This window comes from Perca fluviatilis, chromosome 7 (genome assembly GCF_010015445.1).
Source record: "Perca fluviatilis chromosome 7, GENO_Pfluv_1.0, whole genome shotgun sequence".
Classification (NCBI taxonomy): Eukaryota; Metazoa; Chordata; class Actinopteri; order Perciformes; family Percidae; genus Perca; species Perca fluviatilis.
In genome coordinates, this window is record NC_053118.1 from 2,089,161 (window position 1) to 2,111,123 (window position 21,963).

The 21,963-nt window shown below is 42.7% G+C and overlaps 1 protein-coding gene across 50 annotated transcripts in view; it reads right to left on the minus strand.

Moving 5' to 3' along the window:
* rims2a (regulating synaptic membrane exocytosis 2a) overlaps positions 1-21,963 on the minus strand; it is a 188,833-nt gene that overhangs the window by 106,757 nt on the left and 60,113 nt on the right. The gene's annotated exons all lie outside the window — the stretch shown is intronic.

Consider the following 21,963-nt stretch of genomic DNA (forward strand, 5'->3'; position numbering starts at 1 on the left):
ATCCATCTTTGGTTAAAAAAATAAAATATGGTATGATGCATGATTGCAACAAAAACGGCCTTGACATTCATATTGCATTGAATACATTTAGAAATAACACTAAATATAAAAAGTTATATTACAGGTTGGGGTTGCTTGTGTTTAAAAAAAAAATGCTCCAATTGCTCTGTAGCCTTTATGGGGAACTTGGAACAGCTAATCACAGTACAGTATGTCCAAAATAAATGCCTGTGATTGGTCAAAGAGTTTCCAGATTTATTGCACCAGAGCAGAAACTTATAATGCAAAGCATCGTGACCAAGCATAATTAATTGTGGAAGCCAAAATTGTGATTACATGATCCATTTTGCCTCCCTATCTCATTCTGTCTGCCTTTCTTTCCTCTTCCCCTCCTCTCACAGCTTCTGTAATGACAAAGATAGGATTTGAAGAGGTTTTCTAAGCAAAGTAAGAGAGAGAGATACAGGAAGAGAGAGAAAATGTGGCCTTTTCATGAAGAATTCCATAGCTAGTGAAGCTAGCTGTTTTAGAGCTGTTTGTCTCCACAACCATTTGCTGCCAAGATATGTTGATATTGCATTTAAAACTAAATAAATACCACAAGCACAAAGATCAATAATTGGAAAACAATGAGGATTGATGAACACTTCAGCTGCACGTGTAGACACCCTGACACACATGTGGCATGACACTGTCAAAAGAAAAACATATATATATATATATATATATATATATATTCGAATACAACTAAAATGTCATGATGGAGCTGCTGCTTTATACTGCTGCTTTGACAATTATCCCCACGGCAAAGAAAGCTACTGCACTGTTGTTGGAATTAACTGTTCATGTTAAAGCAAAATGCACAACCTGCTGTACATGCAACGTGCCTTACATTTAGTTTTGTATTGCTTTATAGACAGGGGATATATCGATTGAAACAATTATTTACAAGAAATACAAAAAACATGACACATTGCTTACAATATGAATGTTCATATGTTCATATTAACTTTAATTGTAAGACCATTAAAAAAAACGATTTAACCACACAGCATTATAATACATTCTACACCCAAACTGCAATCAAAATTATGAGATATAATCAGCCTTACTGAAAGTAAAATGTCAGATCCTGGGCTGCAGCTCAGTTCAAATCTCTGCCTGGCTGCTCCACGCAAACAAATTGACTTCTGTGCACAAAAGCAGTCCAGTCCGATCCAAACTACCTAATACCAGTGCTGGCTCACAGCCTACGACCAGGCCCTTGTTGCTTTTCCAATCCTCTCTCCTCCTGCACTAAAAAAAATATCCTTGTTTTATTTCTAGAAGGCTATGGATGCTCTGCAGACAGCAGCAGTAAATGTAGTCTTGCAGCAGCGCTCTTCAGACTGAGTGTGTGACACCAGCTCTGTCTGCGCTGCCTCTGCTGCTGCTGCCGGAGAAACATGTTAAATAAGGAAGCCAAAAGCAATCAAGGTGAAAATGCAACGCTGCCCCCGTGGGGATTGTGCCACCTCTGCTTTGCGAATAATGGAGAGAAGTCAAATGAGAACAAATGAGTGGCGCTGTCTTGCAGAGCTCTCCTCTTTGAAGAAATCTGGCCCACTAATGACAACAATACATCCTGGAATGGTATCTATTGAAATTAGATAACCAGAAAGAAAGCAAGAGCGGAAGAAAAACAAGCTGAATGTGCACGTCTCAACTGAGAGCAATTAGAGAAGAAGAGACAAGAGGAGGAAAAATCCGCCTAACAGTCCATTTACGGATGCAGTGTCACGCTCCCTTCCAGGACTGACTCAGCCGGCTGCTGTGTATGTGAGACGCCCCTCGGAGTAAACAAAACACATCCAATTTCCCCTGTTACCTATAGTGCGATTAAACCGGGTTAAATCCTGCAGAAACCCTGCAATTCCTAATATCCAAATGATACTGTAGTATCAGCATGACCTGCTTTGTTTGTGACGGTCTGCTGCACCCACAGTGCCCCGCCACTCTGCTGGATGTGGATAAAAGGCAGAGTTTATGACCCTGCTGCAAAGGCTTCTGGGGGTCTGAAAGCAAGCAGACTTTGGGGTTTAACAGCATCATCATGTGATGTGCTACAACTGGCTGGATGTCCAACCCGCCAGCCGTCCGCTCCTCTGCCTAACAAAGATTATGGCCAAAATGATAATCACAATTATTTTTATAAATCACGATTGGATACCAAGATTATTCATTGATTTTAGGGACAAAATATTTGTATTGCACTTTCACATTTACAGTACATAAACAGAGCACTGCTTTTAAGTCCATGTTGTGCTACATTCTAATATACAAATCTTTACATCAAAATCAGTAGGGCTGGACTACTCGGATATTCATTCGCTGGGTAGGTTTTTAATTTTAGGATTCAGATATTCTTTTTTTCTCTTCAATACTGTAGTACAACAGAATCCTTACAAAGGAACGCCTTTAATTACATCGAAAGACAGGTGTTGCAGCGCGCGCACACACACACAAACCATTGCGCAGCAGTGACGACTGAAAAGTTGGCAACCTTGTTGCTCTCACTACCAATATCAGCTGCTCTGTTTATGTCGTCCTGCACAAACATGCATTGACCTATCAGTGACATTTTGGGTACATACAGTATGAAAATGGCTTCAGCCAGTTGAAAAATCTGCAACTATTCCTCTTTAGCATTTAGCTTAGCGCTATTGCAACCATAAACGACACTGGCTTACCAGCGTCATCTTCTACCCCCTATGTCCATTATTTTTACAGCATATGGTCCTTTTCTGAGTCATGTTGTTACTTTAGGAAGCGTATGGTTTGATATGCAGCAGGGTTTCTATCTCAGTCAATCATGTCAATCATATGTGTATATATATATAAATATATGTGTATATATATATATATATATATATATATATCAGCCGAAATCGAGATTGTGATTAATATTCGATTAATTGTGCAGCCGTAGAAAGTATTACATTTCTTGCTTGATTACTAGCCAACATCTATCACCAATCGCAAAGCACAGCCAGAAATCTCACCTAATCTCATTCAGCCTGAGGTCTTATGATCCCTAAACTGAACAAATTACATGGTTTATGTATTTATTTATTTTTATCCAGAGTTTCAGTCATTAAATCAAATACAGAGGAGGGAGAGAGAACAATAGAGGGAGGAATAGAGAGAAAGAGAGATTTCTCTACCCCATCATTTCTGTGCATTACAAAACAGATCAAAGATTTTTTTTTCCTGGTTCTGCACCATGACGACGTAGCTGTTTTCCAGTGACCTGGTTTGATAAATCTACCCGGTGTATGTGGGTGGGTGTATTGTGACTGACAGTATCTGGGTGCTGTTAACGTCTTTCTTCCTGCCTTTTTTTTCTTCACTCTTCTGCCTCAACACATCTCGCATCTGTCACCATGTTTCTCCAATCGCTTTCCCTCCTTTGTCCTTTCCTCCCCGTCTCAGCCCTCCCATGGGAGTCAACCTGAGTTGGACTGAAGATACACAACGCAAGTGTGTTTCTGTTTGTGATGGCGGTGGTGACAGCTGAGTGACAGGAGCATGGAATCAGGGAGGGCAGGTGGGCGATGGGTTGTTGACACAGCGTTTCCCGGGACAGAGGTTGGAGGGATGGGAAATGGTAAAGGACCTTTGGGGGTGTTTCGTTCACGATAGAGTAAAGAATTGGGCCAAGCTGCAGGCCTCTGGGTAGCTTTGAGTGGTGAGATCATCTGACTGCCACTCTGAGAGACAAGAAGACAACTTCAGACCATCGGTGATGACATTGCGACCCTGAGAAGGACTCGGAATGGCATTGGTTAAGTTTGAATGTTTTTAATTTTGCCTTTTGCCTTCACCCTTCCCGGCATCCCTCTGTTTTGAAGAGTCAATATGCAGTCTGACCAGTCAAGCTGAAATCAGTTTTAATTTATGCATTCCAAAAAGTGGAAAAAGTCAAACAGTTCTTGTTCTGTACTGGAATAAAATCTCCCATGGTGCTGTTAAGTAGTGCTCCCGCTTCATTTCTCAAGTACGCCCTGTCCTGCGAAGATTTTCTTCTGTATTTTCACTCCTGCACATCAGATCTACTTAAGAGCTCACACTTAATGCTGACACTGTTCAGGTACATCTGCTCCTACTGCTTCAAAGAATCATGTCAGGGATGTAAATGGTTCAGGGCTATAAAGGGCCGTCCACACTAGGAACGATAACTATAAATATATAGTTTTAAAAATCGTTCTGAGTGGATGGTGGAGTCCACACCACAACTATAATGACAGCGGAGAACAATATCGTTGGTATCACTTTCAGAGCGGTTTGATGAACGATAGAAACACTGACAGCCAATCAAAATCCATCTGAATTTAAAACATGACACGGCAGAGAGAGACACTGCGGAAAGATTTGTTTCACATAGGTGGTCAGTGGCGAGACTTTTCCCCTCGGTGGGGCTACGATCCTTTAGCTCTGTGTATTTTTAAAAATAAAGTGCTCATATTCTGCTCATTTTCAGGTTCATAATTGTATTTAGAGTTTGTACCAGAATAGTTTTACATGGTTTCATTTTCCCAAAAAAACATATTTTTGTTATACTGCACATTGTTGCAGCTCCTCTTTTCACCCTGTGTGTTGAGCTCTCTGTTTTAGCTACAGAGTGAGACATCTCACTTCTGTTCCATCTTTGTTGGGAGTCGCACATGCACAGTACCTAGGTAAGGACTACTAGCCAGTCAGAAGCAGATTATGAGGGCGTGCCACCGTCGCTGAATCAACGGCGTACCCCCACAGACCCTGCCGCGTAGATATAGTCTGCCGCGATGCAGGACAAAGAGATTTAAAAGATCATTCATCCCTGCTGTTATCCCCATTGTTAATAGTATCCTGTGAATCCAAATTTTAATTATGTTATACTGTTGTTGTGTTTCTTTGTTGCTGTTTGGTATTTGTTATTTGTTACTGCTGGCTGTAATGCAAATTGCCCCTCGGGGATAATAAAGTGACCCCTTTAACCTTTAACCCTTTAACCCCTTTGCGTCGCCGCGAACCCCCCTCCAAGCCCTCCGCCATAGCCCGACATGCACCTCCAAAAATGAGTAACTTCGCGTCGAGGTGACGCAGACCGCAAGGACTGTGATTGGTCAACTCGTCCTGTGTGTTGATAGTTGGTCTTTCAAGCAGCGTACTGTGGGGAGTAGCAACATGCTAGTTCACAGACATCAGCTTTGCAAATAAACTCAGACATATTTTGGTTCCAATGACGGGGTTATCTGTTTGTAAAGTGTCTAAACTGTATGTCAGTAACATTTTGAAATTAGCACTTCGCCAGCAAACAGGACTTTGTGGGCAGTTGTGCTAAAGTTTGCTTGCTAACATAACATAAACTGGCTGGCAGACACCTCGCATATAACCTCAGACTTATTTTCTGGTTACAGTAACTAGGTCAGTGGATTTTACTGTGTCAATTTTTTGATGCTTTTTACAAAATCTAAGCAAGAAAAGGCCAAACAAATAAGATTAATATTTTATTTATTATTATGGGGTAAGCCATTCTGAGTACCGTTTCAGTGGTGAGCGACACAGACACAGGCGACACCCCCTAGCGTTATAGCGGTGAAATGCACCGCGATGCAAAGCAACCCCGACGCAGAACTCCAAAAGGGTCACAACGCCGTAGGAGCGACGCAGAAGCATAAAACAGCCTTTAGTCTCCCTGTGCTGTGGAAAATTTGAAGTGGACACAAAGTTGTGCAGCCCTACATTTATCAGCTCAGCTGGCAGAGTGCAGATCTGTGTGTATTCACTAATTGGCTCCAAGAGCACAGACTCTGTCCTCCTGTCTGAGAGTAGACCAACTGGTGCCTTCTGTGTTCATGTTTATACTCTGTATGGTTAATATGTCTTCCGCACTGCACCGCCTGTTAGGTCTCCTTTTTAAGAAGACAGGCACTGCTAGCACTCAATGTAGGCCAAGCCCCAACAGAATATGTCATTAAGATTAGCTACAAGTCAGGACTGGTATGCCGCTGCTTGCTTGCTTCTCCCCTCCCTACAGACAAAGGTTAGAGGAGCAGAGTGTATGTGAAAAAAAATGTTTTATCATATTGTGAAGAACACTGATGCATGAAAAATGTGCACCTCACAGCTGGAATTTAATAAAGCATAAAACACCTCTGTTGAGCAGACACACCAGCAGACAGTTCACTGGGGCAAATTTGGAGCAGCACAGGAGTACTGTCTGTAATTATGCTTATTGACTTCAGCTTGAGTTGAACAGAGCTGCAGTATAATACAGAGAACGGTTGCAGTGGGGGGGGGGGGGTCCTCTGGAGAGCCTGTAAGTAATCAACACCCCATCACTGGTGGGTAATTCATTTTATACCAAGTATTTGAACCTATGAGGAGACACACGTGATTGGCACTCATCTGTGACCAGACATTACAGCTTCATCACCACATGAAAGACGTCGTCATCTTAGTCATCCCTTCCAAAGAAACCACATGACACCCTGTGTGACGACACGTGGGTAACAAGACCTGGCTTTTGACTTGCTCTGAATAAATGATAAAATGAAGGATGACTGCTTCAGTTACAGGGTCCTGGAGTTGTGCGTGCTGGCTCACTGTCATGGCTAAGTGGGACACTTGAATAGAACAGAGCCATTGTTAGTGTCATTACTAACACATATGCTTTTCCTACTATGACAAGTCACAATGTACTGTATGCTGTTTAAAAAAAAAAGACATATCGGAAAGTAACTCTTCAGTAGATGTTTGGAAAAGGCAGAGCAAAAAAATACAAATATTTGCAAGAGGCAGGGAGAAAACACGTTTGTAATTTAGACCCGTTTTACAGTATACATAAAAAAAAATCCTGCTTATCCTACACAGGGTGGTAGAGGCTGGACATCATCGCGGCGCACAAGTTTCAACTGTTAATCTGTTTCTACTGGATACACATGGAAAGTCACTGCATCACATAGTGTATATACATTCAGCATGGTACAACATTATGTTATTTGAACGTACAATATATAATAAAGATATGTCATTTTCTGCTCAAAACCACAAGAAAAGATGCCGTTAATAGGCCTGTACAATTATTACATAATTGTCTAATTATCAATATTTTTACTTAATCAGGTTTCTTTGTTTAACCGCAATTAATTGCTAAGGGGTATGACTGTTGATGGTAATTGTTTGTTTTGTTTAGATGTACCAAAAATTATAATTATACAAGTAAATTATCATAAATCGGACACTTGAGCTAAAGCTATGCTAGCGGCAGCTGTCACTTGTTGCCATAGCAACTCGAAACATCCTGGGCTGTAGCAGCCTCAAGCCAGAGAAATTGAAATTGCCCATGTTTCTGGCCCGGAATCTGCCTGACAAACCCACTGATTAAATAAACTTTTTTGCCCATCATCACCAAACAACTGTATATTTTGTATTTATTATTAGTTTTATATTTAGTTGTTGGCACTTGACCCTATACATGTTCATAGCAACAGAAATGACAAGACAAAATGTTTTATGATTATAAAGATGTGTTGTTCACTTCATATGCTGTGTACTTGTGTTATCACATTAGCTGGGTCACATTATGACAGTGCTATAACAAAATATGTATCTGGAATTCATTCTAAACTTTAATTTGTTTCAAAAAGTAATAAATAATTCTTATTTTTTTTAATTTGACTGAAAGAGACAATAATATTGTTAGTTTCAATTATATCTGAGACAATTAATTGTACAGCAAAATTTATACGACCAAGGTCTGAAAAATATGTCATAAAAATGTGGCTTAAAACTGGATAAAGTAAATGTAAGGACATAGGACACCAGCGACAGGAAACTACATGTACCGGTAACGGACCGTTACCTTGAATAACTACAGATTTGTCTGGGTTTGAACATTGGGATAATGTAAGTTAACAACTCAACACACTAGATAAAATAGGTCTAGTCCTTTTTAGACATTTTAATGAGGAAATTTAACATATTATACCTTTAAAGAGTAACCTGATGGGTGTGGTCCAAAATGATGTCACATGACTGACACACCCTGGAGTACATTGCTCCATCACTGCACTTAGTTAAACCACTGAAGGTGAGCAAAGACTAACTCAGGGGGTTTCAGGGAGTAATAAGTAACTTAAGTCTTATTTTAATGCTGGACTCCAAAGTAGCACTCAAGCATCATCCTGCTGTACAATCACACGCACAGGTCAAATTAATAGTGTGCAACTATTCACAGTTTCACACTAACATCTCCAAAACACAAACACTTAGTGCGTAACTTTTGTATATTAATGAACGTCCGTTACATTCAAGCCATTGCCAAATGAGTTGCTACAAAGCTAATTAAGACTATCAGCTACTCACAACTCTCTCTGGATCTCTCAGTAGGACTATGTCCAGAAGATTGTGGCGTCCAGCAACTTTCCCACGCAGAAGCTCAAGTGAACCACTTCTGAAGAGTCCATCATGTTTTTTTTAATCCTCCTGTCCTCCTGGGGTACTAGCAACTGTGTGGAGGAGGGGTGGGGGGCGCGTGTGCGATCACGGAATGCTTGTATCATGTGGACGCGCCGACAGTGTTGTTGTCATTACTTAGAATTCCTCATGGGGGCGGCAGAAACTACGCACTATAGCTTTAAACGAAGACTTTCCAGCTTAGCGTAAGGCGATATCCACGGAGACCCTCCCCTCGTGCCTGCTGCTGTGCTGTAGCATGTCGACTGCTCAGCGCTCATCAGTCATTGTTAATTTTTCTCAAAGCGCTCTGTGTAGAGAACATATTGAGATTTGTCAAACTATTCAAAACCCAGCAAATTCTATTGTAACCAAACACTGGGATGTATTTCTGCATTGGGAAGAAAAAAGGTCTTAAGAACCCCGTTTTCCCCATCTCATTCTCGCTCTGACATAAAAGTAATTGAACACACACTCTCTCTCTCTCTCTCTCCCTCTCCCTCTCTCTACACGAATTTCTTCTTGGTTCTGCTAAGTATGCATTTTTCATTCCAGCGAGCAAGCTGCATTTGAAATCAAAGGCAGTGACGCTGCGCGGCTGTCTGGCTACACAGAAACTGAGGAGGTAATGAAAAAAGCTGAGGGGTGAGTCAGAGGATGCTTTAATAATCCTTGCTGCCCAAAATAACATCTCTGGGGCTGGACGGACTGACGACCCTCCTGACAAACAAGCAGCGGTCCAGGCCCGTCTGGACGTCCCCACATACACTCTCTCTCTCTCTCTCTCTCTCTCTCTCTCTCTCTCTCTCTCTCTCTCTCTCTCTCTCCCCTCCCCATCTCCTCCGAGTCTATTCTTGTCAACAGATAAGACTGCAGCAGCACGGCACGACGCGCCAGCCAAGCCCTCCCTGTCCTAAATATACGACAAGACTAAGCAGGGAGAAGAGGTGTGTGCACTGGGGACAAACGAAGGGTGATCCAGTCAGTGGGAAGAAGGAATATGAGGTCCCTTCACAGGTGAGCAATGTTTCTTTGGTTATTGTCCAATCATTGCTGACAAATGGTGATGGGGTACAGGCTAAATAGCTGTTCGTGTTGGGTTCAAGGTTGGGCCTCCATTGTCCCGTTCAACACTTTTCCATTCCTTTCCACACGGAAAAGGAATGCCCTGTGCGAACAAATTGGGGGGGAATGAACCCATCATCTAGAGTTACCAATGTCAATCTAATATTTCTGCACAAAAGCTCACTTGACGTTCTAAAATTCCACCCAATCCTGCTCACAGCATTTCTCTTTCTACACAAGAATGCTACACTCCTACAAAATTTTAACTACAGTCACAAATGAACAAACAGTAAAAGATAGCAGGCCCTTAATGTAACACATGTCATCAAGAAGAAGATAACGTTTCTTAAATAACAAGGGGTTATCCTCTGTACAGTGGCTGGGGTGGACAATCATTACATGTAGAGGTATTCTGTCATAAGGGTTGAATGATTTGACCTGCTCTGGTGTTTTTTGAAGCAATTCAGCCAATAGTTGCCATGATATTTCACTCTGGACCAAAATGCACGACACCAACAGACCAACAGACCAGCTGATATTGCCATGCCTAGAGCCTAGAAAAATACAAAACACAAATACAAAGATACTTCACTGTATTATATATCCTATACATGTAGAGCTGAGCAGAATATAAAATTCAATATCACTGCTTATGCTATGCTTGGAGTCAAAAAGAAGTCCATCTAGGTATTAAGGGGAAAAGCCCTGATACAGAGACTAACTGAGAGTGAGACTACAGTAACTACTATTGTTGAGTCAGAGAAAAAGTCACATTCAAAGTTTTGTAGACACACCGCTTGGCCACTTGGTTTCAAAATGTAACTCCTTTACAGAGTAAAAGTGTTTTTTGGAAGAAAAGAAGTTTCGAACAAGAAAGGGGGGCAGGAAGACTGTAGAGACTGGAGTCCATTCTTGCACAAATCGTTTCTGGGCACATAAGAAACAGAGTGGGTTGTAGAGTTAAAACTAAAATTCTAAATCGGGTTATGCTAAAGACCTGAATGTACCGAAAATCCAATATGACTGAGTACAACTTTGTAGTTGATGTGGTTCAGTTTAAAACGCCATATGATGAACAGTGAAACAATGCTGATAAAATTGCAACTGTGACAAGCTTAAGTATTTTATGGGTGTTCATACTCTCTGGCAGAGAAAACATTGAATTTGAAGTACTGTAATTACACAATGAAGAGAAAACACAAGGAAAACATGAGCGAGCCCACTTGACTGCAGCATTTTTATTTTTATTTAAACGTGCCTTTGTTCCACAGCAGTGCACACTGCATATTGCCTCTGGCAATCCAGCACAGTTCACGCTTATCACCACAGCAGCTATTTTTAACACATCATTTATAAACTAACAATAATAATACAACCGTTTATCATAGTAAAAGCTCTTTGTGTGTGGTGGGGGGCACTTCACACCTTTTCAAACCGGTTTAAAGACACGGAAGTCAGCCTTCCGCAAAAATGAGATTATTCAATGTTGAAATGTCGGTATTTTGAATGTGTACAGATGTGATATCTAATGTGTTATATACATTCTTCTTATTTCCAATGTATTTGCTACAAACTGGTCATCTGCTTGGATTGTGCTTGTGACAGTGTGACAGTGGCCTAAATTGGAAGCACAGGGAAAGGAGGTATAAGCACTCTCCAATTACATCTATAGGGAAGGGAAGCCACTGCAGCCAAGTTACCCCAATGCATCGCTGTGGCTTGGCCCTGAGCATAATCAAATCAAGATGTATGCTACTTAGAGTATTGCTCACTGATTGCCCAGCTTAACAAACTCTGATATGCACTGACTGCAAGCAACACACAGCAGACGTAAACTCATAGAGCCTACTTTGACAATCTCTATCAAGCTTTATCTTTATCTGGCATGCAAATTTAATCACTGTTTAAGTGTATGCAAAGTGAATTGCTGAACTATAACACTTCAATGGTCTCATTTGGAAAGATTCAAATCTTGCTTTATTTAATTGAGCAAAATATATAATTTAAGGCAACATTTACAAAATGTTTGTTTGTTTCAGACACATAGCCACACCGGTGTTGTCCTACAATGTGCCAAATTAGGCATACAACATTTGAGAAGCAGAATAATGGGAGACGTGTACAATGGGTTCCAATGAAGCAACCACTTTAAATGATCTTGTTTTCTTCATCTTGCTCTGGGACTAGTTAGCAAAGCATGTTGAAATATTCCCCCAGTCAGTTACTTTCTGAAATGCTACTCATTTCAGTGCATTTTTTCAAATTAATAAACTGCTGTTCTCCCCATCTTCTCCATTCCAGTTTCGTTGCCTTTCCCCACAAGTCTCTCTTAAGTTGAATTCAAACAGATAGGCTGCTAGAAGGCTCGCCCGGAGGCAGACAGGAAGCTGTGCATAATGGGACGATGCCTCCCGAGCTTTTTTCTGAAACACTTTCCTCTTCTGAGAGATGTCACTACACTCACACTCCCACTCATACATTGAGATCAAAGAAACATGGTGCTGCTAAATACAAGGGTTGAAGAGTTTGAGAATGCCAACAAGGACATAGATATGGAAGATACTTGTCTGAAAAATAAAAGAGACTCCAATAACTTTATACAAGTTTATGCACATAATGAGATGTCACAAAAGCTATATTTCTATTCTTTAATGACCATTGTAATACTTACTTTATTAGAGCTACACTGATGCCTCATCCCCCAAAAATACTCATTTTGAAAACAATCATACTAATAATGATGCATGATAAATGCAGATAGTAGGAGTTCAACAGCTGCCAGGAAGGCATTCCGAAGAGTGCACTACATCAAGCATTGATATGGCACTTTAAAAAAACATTTATGTCCGCTTGTATTCAAAAATATTGCATCCTTTTCTATTTTTCCCAATCAATCACAACTGCAGCACTTCCAGCTGGAGTTTTACCACATAAAAAAAAAAGCGAGCTTTGTGAGAAAGTTTCCACTTTCCTCTCCATCTGATGAAAAAGCCACTCGCTGTGTCCCTGTGTGCTCAGCAGAAAGACCTTTTCTACTTCGCTCAATGGCATTGGCAAGCCAACGTCTCAATCGATGAACCTGCGGCCAGACCTTTGCAGAGCGAGCCCCCGACCAAAGGGCTGTGTGGGTTAATTGTAATTGCATAGGACAGCGTCTGTAACACATGCCCTGAGCCAGGGAGCTGAGCTGGCCGGAGGGGCCCTGGTCTGAGAAAACATTTCATCTACGACAGCGGTTAACTTCAACCAGAGGTGTGAGGAGATGGTGCATCTCCTTTTTATCATCTGAATCTACCCACCATTTTGCCCTTAGATTCCTAGATTTACATTCATCATATGAAGTAACACTCTGCTCGTCTGTATTATGCACGGATAGGATTTTTTAAATTGTGTTTTACACAGATGGTGGCAGTACCTGGGTCCATGGTTTACATTTTGATGTACCACTGTACCAGAATCCAAAAACAGCCTTCAAACTTTAGTTGTACAAATGAGAGCAGAAGTGTGATGACGCAGACGAGAAAAGAGGAATGCTTTACAATTCCGAAAGCAGGAAGACTGTGAATGGTTTTCTAACAGGATCAAGGGAGACATATGAATAACTAGAAGGAAGCCCGCCGAGTGAAAAAAGGAAAATCTTCAAAGTCAGCTTCTTTCCTCTTCCTAGCAACCCCTGGAGATCAGATCAACTACTATCCTAAAACCTAATGATCTAGTAAACACTGGGAATTAAATGAATATTACATGGGGTTTCAACGCCAGCCAGCAGACTCCAAAAAAATAATGAAGGCGAGAAGCGGAAGCGGGAGGAGACAGTTACTGAAGCTTCTTCTCTGTGTTTACTCAGCATCTGCCTGCCAGAGGAGGAGGCTTTTGATCACTCCTCGGCTGGGTTCTCCTCTCCGTTGCGTGGCAGGAGAAGCCCAGGGAGGCCGCCGAGCACCGCCAGGGCCGGCTCATCTGCAACACAAATGAACTGAGCTAATTGTACACGTGCGGGGAGACGGGGGAGCCGCACACACGGTGCAATGTTTGCAAAATATGGAAATAATTAATCTCATTGAGCTTGTGAAATACCATCAGGGTTGCAAAAGAGGATTTGAGCACGAGCTGGGGAAGAGACGGATGATGATGATGATAGCAATGGGCTGGATAGACGCAGATGTTTAGATTATGCTTTTTCATTATTGCTTTATCACACAGCTTCTTCAAGTGTATTTTTGGTAATTGAATAAATTGGAGCATGAAATAGATTTGGATTTGGGGCACAGCAACAGGATTACATGTAAAGCGGTCTCTTTCCCATTCATGAAATAATGCATGCAGATATTATGCTATCAGGTCAATTGTGCATTGGGTATGTGGTGTGGAAACAGTAACAGGACAAGTACAAGTACTAAATGACTAAAAACAGATTCCTAGAGCATAACACCTGTACATATAGACCCATTATTATTTTGTTTAAAATAACTTCTGCATCCCTTAAATACAATTTAAAGACGCTGAGCAAACTGGGACTAGGAACAACTGGATATACCCTCATCTCATTCATTCAAAATGCATGTTTGATGCTTTCATATGTCCCCACTGTAACTAATGTTAGCTTGGAGACCTAATTTACCTGTTGAGACACAGACTAAAGAAAATGACACCAAGGAAAAAAAAAAGCAGTCAGTTCGGTGAGATGTTGCTGATCGTCACACTAGGTAAAGCAACACAGTACAGAAAATAAGCACAGCAAATAGGTGTTTACCACCGTGTTTACCTACAGTATATATATATATCTTTAAACATTACAAATACGTCTGAAAATAACAGAAAAAAATAAATAACAAGTTTGCCGATTTCACATATATCTGCAGTTCCAATCAACGGCCATTTGTCTACCCGGAAGTGATTTTTGTATTAGCGCGACCAGTGCCTGAATTGGACCAAAAAAGGTGCCAGTACCCTAATTCAGCAGTTGCATGGCATGATCATTACATGTGTCTTGGATATATTTACATTATTACGTATATCTTGTAGGGTTGACATGATTCGATCTAAGGAGCCTGATTCAACTACCAATCTGACAGTCGAATCGTCGCAGTGTCTGAAAATGTGGTTATGAAACAAAGGATCATTCCATTCAGCCATATAGGGGTGCTGTATGACTGATTTTGCATAGCATTTTTCCCAATAAATCATGATATGGCATGAATATCAGCCACAGACTGTATATACAGTATATGATCTCAGCCTATTAATAATACTGTTAATAACAATTAGAAGTAAGGGTACTCATGTGGACAAAAACCAGAAGTGTCAGTACTCAGTGCCCATTTCAGGCACTAAGTGCGACGTTATAGTGATTTGGTCTGTAGACCATTAGTCTCGCATTGCTGGCTAGTTCACACAGGATTCCGGGATGGGAGAAAAGTGCTCTGGTTTATTGGCATGTCTTTAAACCAATCACAGTCGTCTTGGGTGGCGCTAAGCCTCGGACGGAGCCCCTGTGCCTCTGCTAAATAGTCTCAGGAAGGAACTTGTTTTGGTGGAACATGTGTACGTTCAAAAGTAGTTTTAGTCGTGCAACAGAAAACTCAGATTGGACAGATAGTCTAGCTAGCTGTCTGGATTTACCCTGCAGAGATCTGAGGAGCAGTTAACCATAGTCCTCACAAATCCACCGGAGGTTAGAACGCCAACACAGAGAAAGAGGAAGGTGACGGACATCCGGCCAAAAAGGACATCCAGCGGAATTTCCGGTGGCATCGGAGCAATCCCCGGAAGTGGAACATCATCAATATAGATTAGTAGACCCTGAAATAGTCCTTAACTAATGTTGGATTTAAAATGGATTCCATATATACAGAAATGACTTCATGTAAAGTTACTCAATGCTAATAATAGCCTGAAATATTTGTTGAGATGTGTTGTGTGGACTCCACTGCTCTGAATAACAGATTTAGCTAATAAAGTCCACCTCTTCACCTTCCAAAGGTCTGACCTCATAAGCCTCTTTAATCAATAAATCAAATGTAAAACAAGAATGATGATGCTGTGAAGTACCTTTCGGAGGAGAAAGCCTTAGCTTTCAATTAGCACCTGCACTGAACATCAAGGCCAGAGGAGGATTTGTGGAATAACGTATGTTTATACACTAGCACTAACCCTATCCTACACTGATGGTAAGCTCCTACAGCAAAGGCAGGCAAATTTAACCCCTCTAAAAACTGTTCAATGGTTACTGACATTGACAAATAGCCTCCCACATCAAGGCATATGGTTGAAAGCAAAGCACTATCCATGCGACGTATGCAGTTTCTCTCGCCTCTCTTGGCTATTTAAAAACAAGATGACATCAGACATCTGTTGGGGAGCAGGAAAAAAAGAGTCTTTTTAAGAGGAAAAAAAGACCTCCTAGGGTCTGGGCTTCAAACACATGAACATTCAAGTGCCGCCACATGCACTCTCACAAAGAAACACAAGGACACACACACACACACACACACGCACGCACACGCACACGCACATGCACACACACACACACATAAAGAGCTGAGTCACATTTATGCCACTCAGCAGCCTTCTCTTTAGTCCATCAGTGAGTGTAGAGAGAGAGAGAGAGAGAGAGGAAGAAGTTAAGGACCTGGGGCAGAGTTGGAAGTGGATCCTAATGCCGAACTGAAATGTAGTTTTACTGGGAGGACACTATGCCTACTCTAACTCAACCATTAAAGGTTGAGAGTCACACACACAAACACACACACACACACACACACACAAACATGTGCACACATGCCTCTTCAGCCTTTGAGGGAATCAGTCTCGCTCCATAAGCATGAAAAGAGCCCAGATGTCAGCGTTCTGCACAGGTTGGTGTTTCTGTTGAAAAGTACACCATCTTTCCTTTGTTGCTCCGTGACCCTTTCTGTACCTTCCTCATCCTGTTTCACTGCTGAGGACATATACGTAACGTATATATCTTACTGTGTGACATCCCATGTGTCTCTGGCAATGAGACTGTGCTGTAGCAACCTGTAACCAAACCTCTGCAAAGACCCCTCGCTCTCTGGGCAGCAGCGTTAGCAGCAGTGGCAGCAGGCCTGGGGCTGGGGACATTAGCCTGATGCTTATCTGGCTACAGAGCGCACCGCTAGCTACAAGTTCTCTCTCTCTCTCTCTCTTTCATTCTTCCTCTCTCAATCTCTGTCTGATGCTGAGATATGATTTGGTGAGAGCAGAGAGGAGTCAAGCATATCGATTCAGCCTTTACCGCTGTCTCTCTCACAATATTCATCCCCTTTTTCTCTGCGCTGCTATCATTCCAACTCTCTCCACTTTATCTCTCTTTCTATCCACTTCTGTTCTTTCTCTCTCCAGCGTGCAATCATAATAACCCCTCTTAGCCGCCCAGGCAATAAACCAGGGCCTCCCTTCTTCCTGCGCACATCTCCCTCGGCGAGGACAAAACCAATAAAAGGCCGGCTTAATTACAGCTGCTGAGTGCCGCCAACACCCGGGTACAACACCATAGGGCTGAGGGTGGGCCGAGCGTGGGCGAGGTGTGACGGGATGCCGGGGAGGGGGAGGTTGCATAACAACTACTGAGGATACAGTTTGAGCCTCAGTCTGACTCCCACACCTAAACCCTCAAGACGCTACTTTATAGTACTCACAGAGATGGAAAAAAGAGGTGATGGTAGCCTAGAGGCTGGCTGGGAAAATGTGGGTAGGACTTGCATTCAGCGAGGCATTTAACTCCCAGTAGCTCCAGTGGAGGAGCTCAGTCAGCTTGATTTTGCATCTGCAAGGCGTTAATGTGTAACTGTGGGAATGTAAAGCAGGGCGTTGCTGGAAAACAAAACACACACTCCGTCAACTTACCCTGGATAGAGAAGGGTAAAAACAGGGGATAGGTAAATGTTCTATATACTACAGTGTGGCCAATGACATATCAAGGTGGATACACCTCTAAATCAACACAGGTGTCCAGGACTGTGAAGAGCCAAGGGACGGACTGCTGTAGATCCATGTCCTTGTCTCTCGCCGTTTCTAGGTCTGCAGTCTGTCTCCTTCTCCTGTCCTCTCCTCTCCTCTCCTCTCCTCTCCTCACTTCTTCCTTCTACCTCTTTCCTCCTCTCCTTTCTCCCAGTTCTGTCACATTAACATGAATCTGGGGCTCCAGGGATTCAGAGTCCCACAAGCTGCAGCCTGCTATGTCTGCCTCGTCTACAGCTCTGTCACCGTGGTGACTGATGCCTGGGTGTTCCTGTCTCCTCCTGGTACTTTCTGTCGTCCTCTCTCCGTTTTTTCCTTCCTTGCTTTGTCTCTCCACTGTGCTCCTCTCACCTCACATCTACAATGCTTGCTATCAATAGAATACAGGTTGACAAGAGTAGAAATCAGAGTGGAAAGTGTCTTCCATGCTCCATGTATGACAGACTGGATGTGAGTGTTTAATAAAGTTACTTAAAGCCAGTATAGCCGTGTCATTTTGAAAATAATCGTATAGCGTAGTGTAAGGGAACACACAAGACAGAGGAGGTGAACACTTTGAACCTATCTAGTGATGTCTGTGCTTTTCACTGATGCTGTATGTGCTTTTATTATGTCTGACTATGTTCTATGTGTGTTTGTTTGTCTGGTATGTTTTTGTCATGTTGTTTTGTCTGGCTATGTTTCTTCTTTTCTTTACTCAGGTCTCTCTTGCAAAAGAGATAGTGATCTCAAAGAGAGTACCTGATTAAATAAAGGTTATATATGAAGAAGCTAATTGTGAGTGAGTTTCACCAAAGAGACCTAAACCAAAGCTGAAGAATATGGAAACAAATGCCCAGACATGTCCAGATGCTGTCCACACCTGAGATGTCTAGTAATGAGCGCAGCATCAGCTGTAGCTGGAGGTGACCTTACTACAGCCCTTTAATATTCCTGATTACCACTTCAATCAGCCATGTATTGCCAAGAAGGAGAAATTAGAAACATTTCTATTCCAGTAGGTAAGCAGCCTTTCAACATCACAGTAGCTTGCTAAAAGAGCAGGTTAGTTTGGGCCCTGTTTACACTTGGTTTTTAAAATGAGTTTTGGTGATCCGAACACATGTGGACAGCCGAGACACATCGCTGTTCACACCTGTGTCTGTCACTACACCATCTATACTGGAAACCTGATTTGTTTTTAACCTATCCCCTGACCCTAACCATTCAAGTTCAATGTCTAACCTCAACTACCTCTGCACATGCATAGAACAAATTGTGTTTCTGATATGGATCGGGCAGCAACAGTGTCTATCATGCATGTCTAGCTGACAAATTGTGTTCAGATTTCGCTACTTCCTACGTCACTTCCGCTAGAAGGTCAAAGGGCCCCGCCCAAATTATTGCATCCAAACTCACGTCAGTCACGTTAGCGTTGTTTTTTTGTTTTTTTTGCTATAGCTGAAGATATCGCCGTCAGCAGAATCCAACATATCTCCTTCCATAGGGCAAAACGATGGACGGTCACACAACACTTTGTCCAATGCATTGTTAAACGGGCAAGTTATAGAGCGTTGGCGCACGGGCAACAAAATAACCACCACGTTCTACATTGATGATGTAATTTCCTGTGGTGTTCTTGTTGGGGACGCTTAAGGACAGATTAGCGTTTACACTACAAAAGATATGTGGTCAAATGTGCCCCAGACCACCTCGCTAAGTCTTTTAAAGCTACAGGGCCCTATTTTAACGATCTGAAATGCAAGTGTGAAACCAGACGTGAAACGCAAAACGCAAGTAGCTTTGTGGGCGGATCTCGGGTGCTGTTGCTATTATACCGGCGGGGCAAATCTTAAATGGGTTGGTCTGAAGTAGCTAGGTGTGGTTTGGGCGTAACGTGAAAATAACCAATCAGAGCGTCATCTCTCATTCCCTTTAAGAGCAGGGGCGCTTGTTCCGTGGCGGATCGCTATTATGACGGCGGATTTGCCGGCGATGTTGCTGCGGCCTCTCGGGCGCATCTCCTCAAGTCCGGAGAGGATTGCTGCAGCCATGGAGCGTGGGCCTCCAAACGCACCACCTGCTCCTGTTGTACCCCTTCCTCCTCCCCCCACTCCATCTCCGTCCACCCGCTCCACCAGGAGCGCATTATGCATTGCCACTCCCGGACCAGATTCCGCCGGAGTGTCCAATCCCACCGTAGTTCAACATCACGTCTCCTTAAGTCCTCTAATATTTCCTCATTTATGTCATCAACACATCCATGATTCATGGAAATGTTGTGTAAAACACAACAAGCCACAAAGAATGCTGCGACTTTTTGAGGACTGTACTGTAAAGTGCCTCCTGACCGATCCAAACACATGAAGCGCATTTTCAGTAATATTTTTCTTTGTAATTATGTATGGTTTTCAAAAATGTGAACTGCTGTAGATGAGAGAGGTGCGCGTTGTGCGCACGCTACTTTATGGCCAAGCATGCGCCCCTAAAATAGCATCTGAATAACACGCTACTGACTTTAGACTAGCGCCACTGACTTTACACCAGGTTTTTCCTGGTCTGTGGCGGAATTGTTTTCTGAAACTGCAAAATAGCACCAGGGAACGTTTGCGCCTGAACACGCCTCCTCTTTTTTGCTGAACCGCCCCGGGGAGCGCAAATACATTCCCTAATTTACCGACGTGCGTCTGTGGAGGGAAAAGTCCGCTGTGCGTCGGGTGCAAAATAGGAATGATACATGCGTCGGTGTACAAAGGCAATTGCGCTGAGTGCAAGATAGGGCCCATAGTGCGTAGTTTGAGTTCCCCCCTCTTGTCTTTTTCTTACACCTTATGTCAATTTGCTAGAAATAACATCCCTTGATCTATGCCTTCCTTCATCTCTTTAAACTGCTAACATCAGGGTTAACAGACAGGGAGGACACATTCTCATTTCTATTGATCAAACATTACATATCATCACTATGGCAACCCCATGTTTGGAGGAGACAAGTAAATAGATGAGTGTGGGAGGGGGTTGGGGGTTTCCACTTCAGAGGAACCCTCAGTGGTCGAAACAAATTGATTTTCCTCCAATCTGTGACACTGTACAGCACATATAAGCTATAAAATGCAGAAGTGCACAGCTGCAAATATGCTGCCACCGCAGGAGAACAATATATGAGACTGAGATGAAGTAAACAGCTGTGAGTATGAGGATGACTCACTAAAATCACACCCAAGATTGTGCAGCCCGTTTGGAATGATTAAACAGCAGCAATATGGTTTTTATTTAATATGCTGGATTTGAAACACTGTGCTACTTTCAATACACTGCATCTATGCAGAAAATCAAATGCAGCTATTCATATCCCATATATAGCATCACACACTTTGCAAAAGGCTCATCTGGGAAAAGGCTATATGACGTCTTCCACAAACTCAATAACGTCCCCTCTATCGCTTCATACACCAGTCCAACAACAGACACACTTTGGTCTCAGGCATTTCAGGGAAGCAAGCACAAAGAGCTGCCATAGGGCTGGGGGGGGGGGGTTATAAGTGGAAGGTGTGTGTATGTGTGTGTATTAGAGGAGGGGTTGCAGTTTAAATGTAGTGACCACTCAATTCAAAACCATTCAGGCCTTCTAAGAACAGATCCCCACACCCCATTAAAACCTCTCCTGATGCACACATGCATAATACATGGAAGCTGGATCTAAAAGCATACAGCCCATTAGCAGGCCTGGCCAGGCAAGAAAGAAACACGCAGAGAGAAAGAGAGAGAGAGAGAGAGAGAGAGAGAGAGAGAGAGAGAGAGACTTGCACACAAACAGCTCTGATCGAATGGATTGCCAAGCTGGCTAGCACACACTGCTGGTTTGCAGAGAGTTGTGTTGTTGTTTTGCAACAGTGAGTTATATGGTACAGAAATGAGTGGACATAAAGGCATAAAGACACACCTACCAGTGAGTTGTTCCAATTAGCCAATATAACAATAATGTAGCAGTCCTGTCATCAGCTGCCAATCAGAGACTGCTTCTAACTAGAGGAATTTGCTGAGAAGGAAAAAAAGGGTAGTGATGGAAAATAAGTTCAATTTAATCAGTCAGATGTGATGATTGCTGGATCACAGTTTCCAGGCACAGAGCCCCCTGTTCAGCCCTTCCAGTGGCTGAGTGTTCTGGCCATGTAATGGGAGGTGGCAGAGAGCCCAGCAATGCTGTAAATTATTTCTGACGGTAGGGTGGGGGGCAAGAGCGAAAGACTTGCAGTCCCCGGAGACAGACAATGCATGTGGAGATATGGGGCCTGCGCCTATATCGAGAAATAAAAAGAGGCCTGCGTGTTCTCTCGGCCCTGCTGCGTGTTCCCTCGGCCCTGCTACTGCAGGAACGTGAGACTGTTTGCAAGTTTGAAGCCCTTCTGCAGTCTGCAAAATGTGTCTAACAGCCACTCCTGGCCAGATGACCAGGGGGCT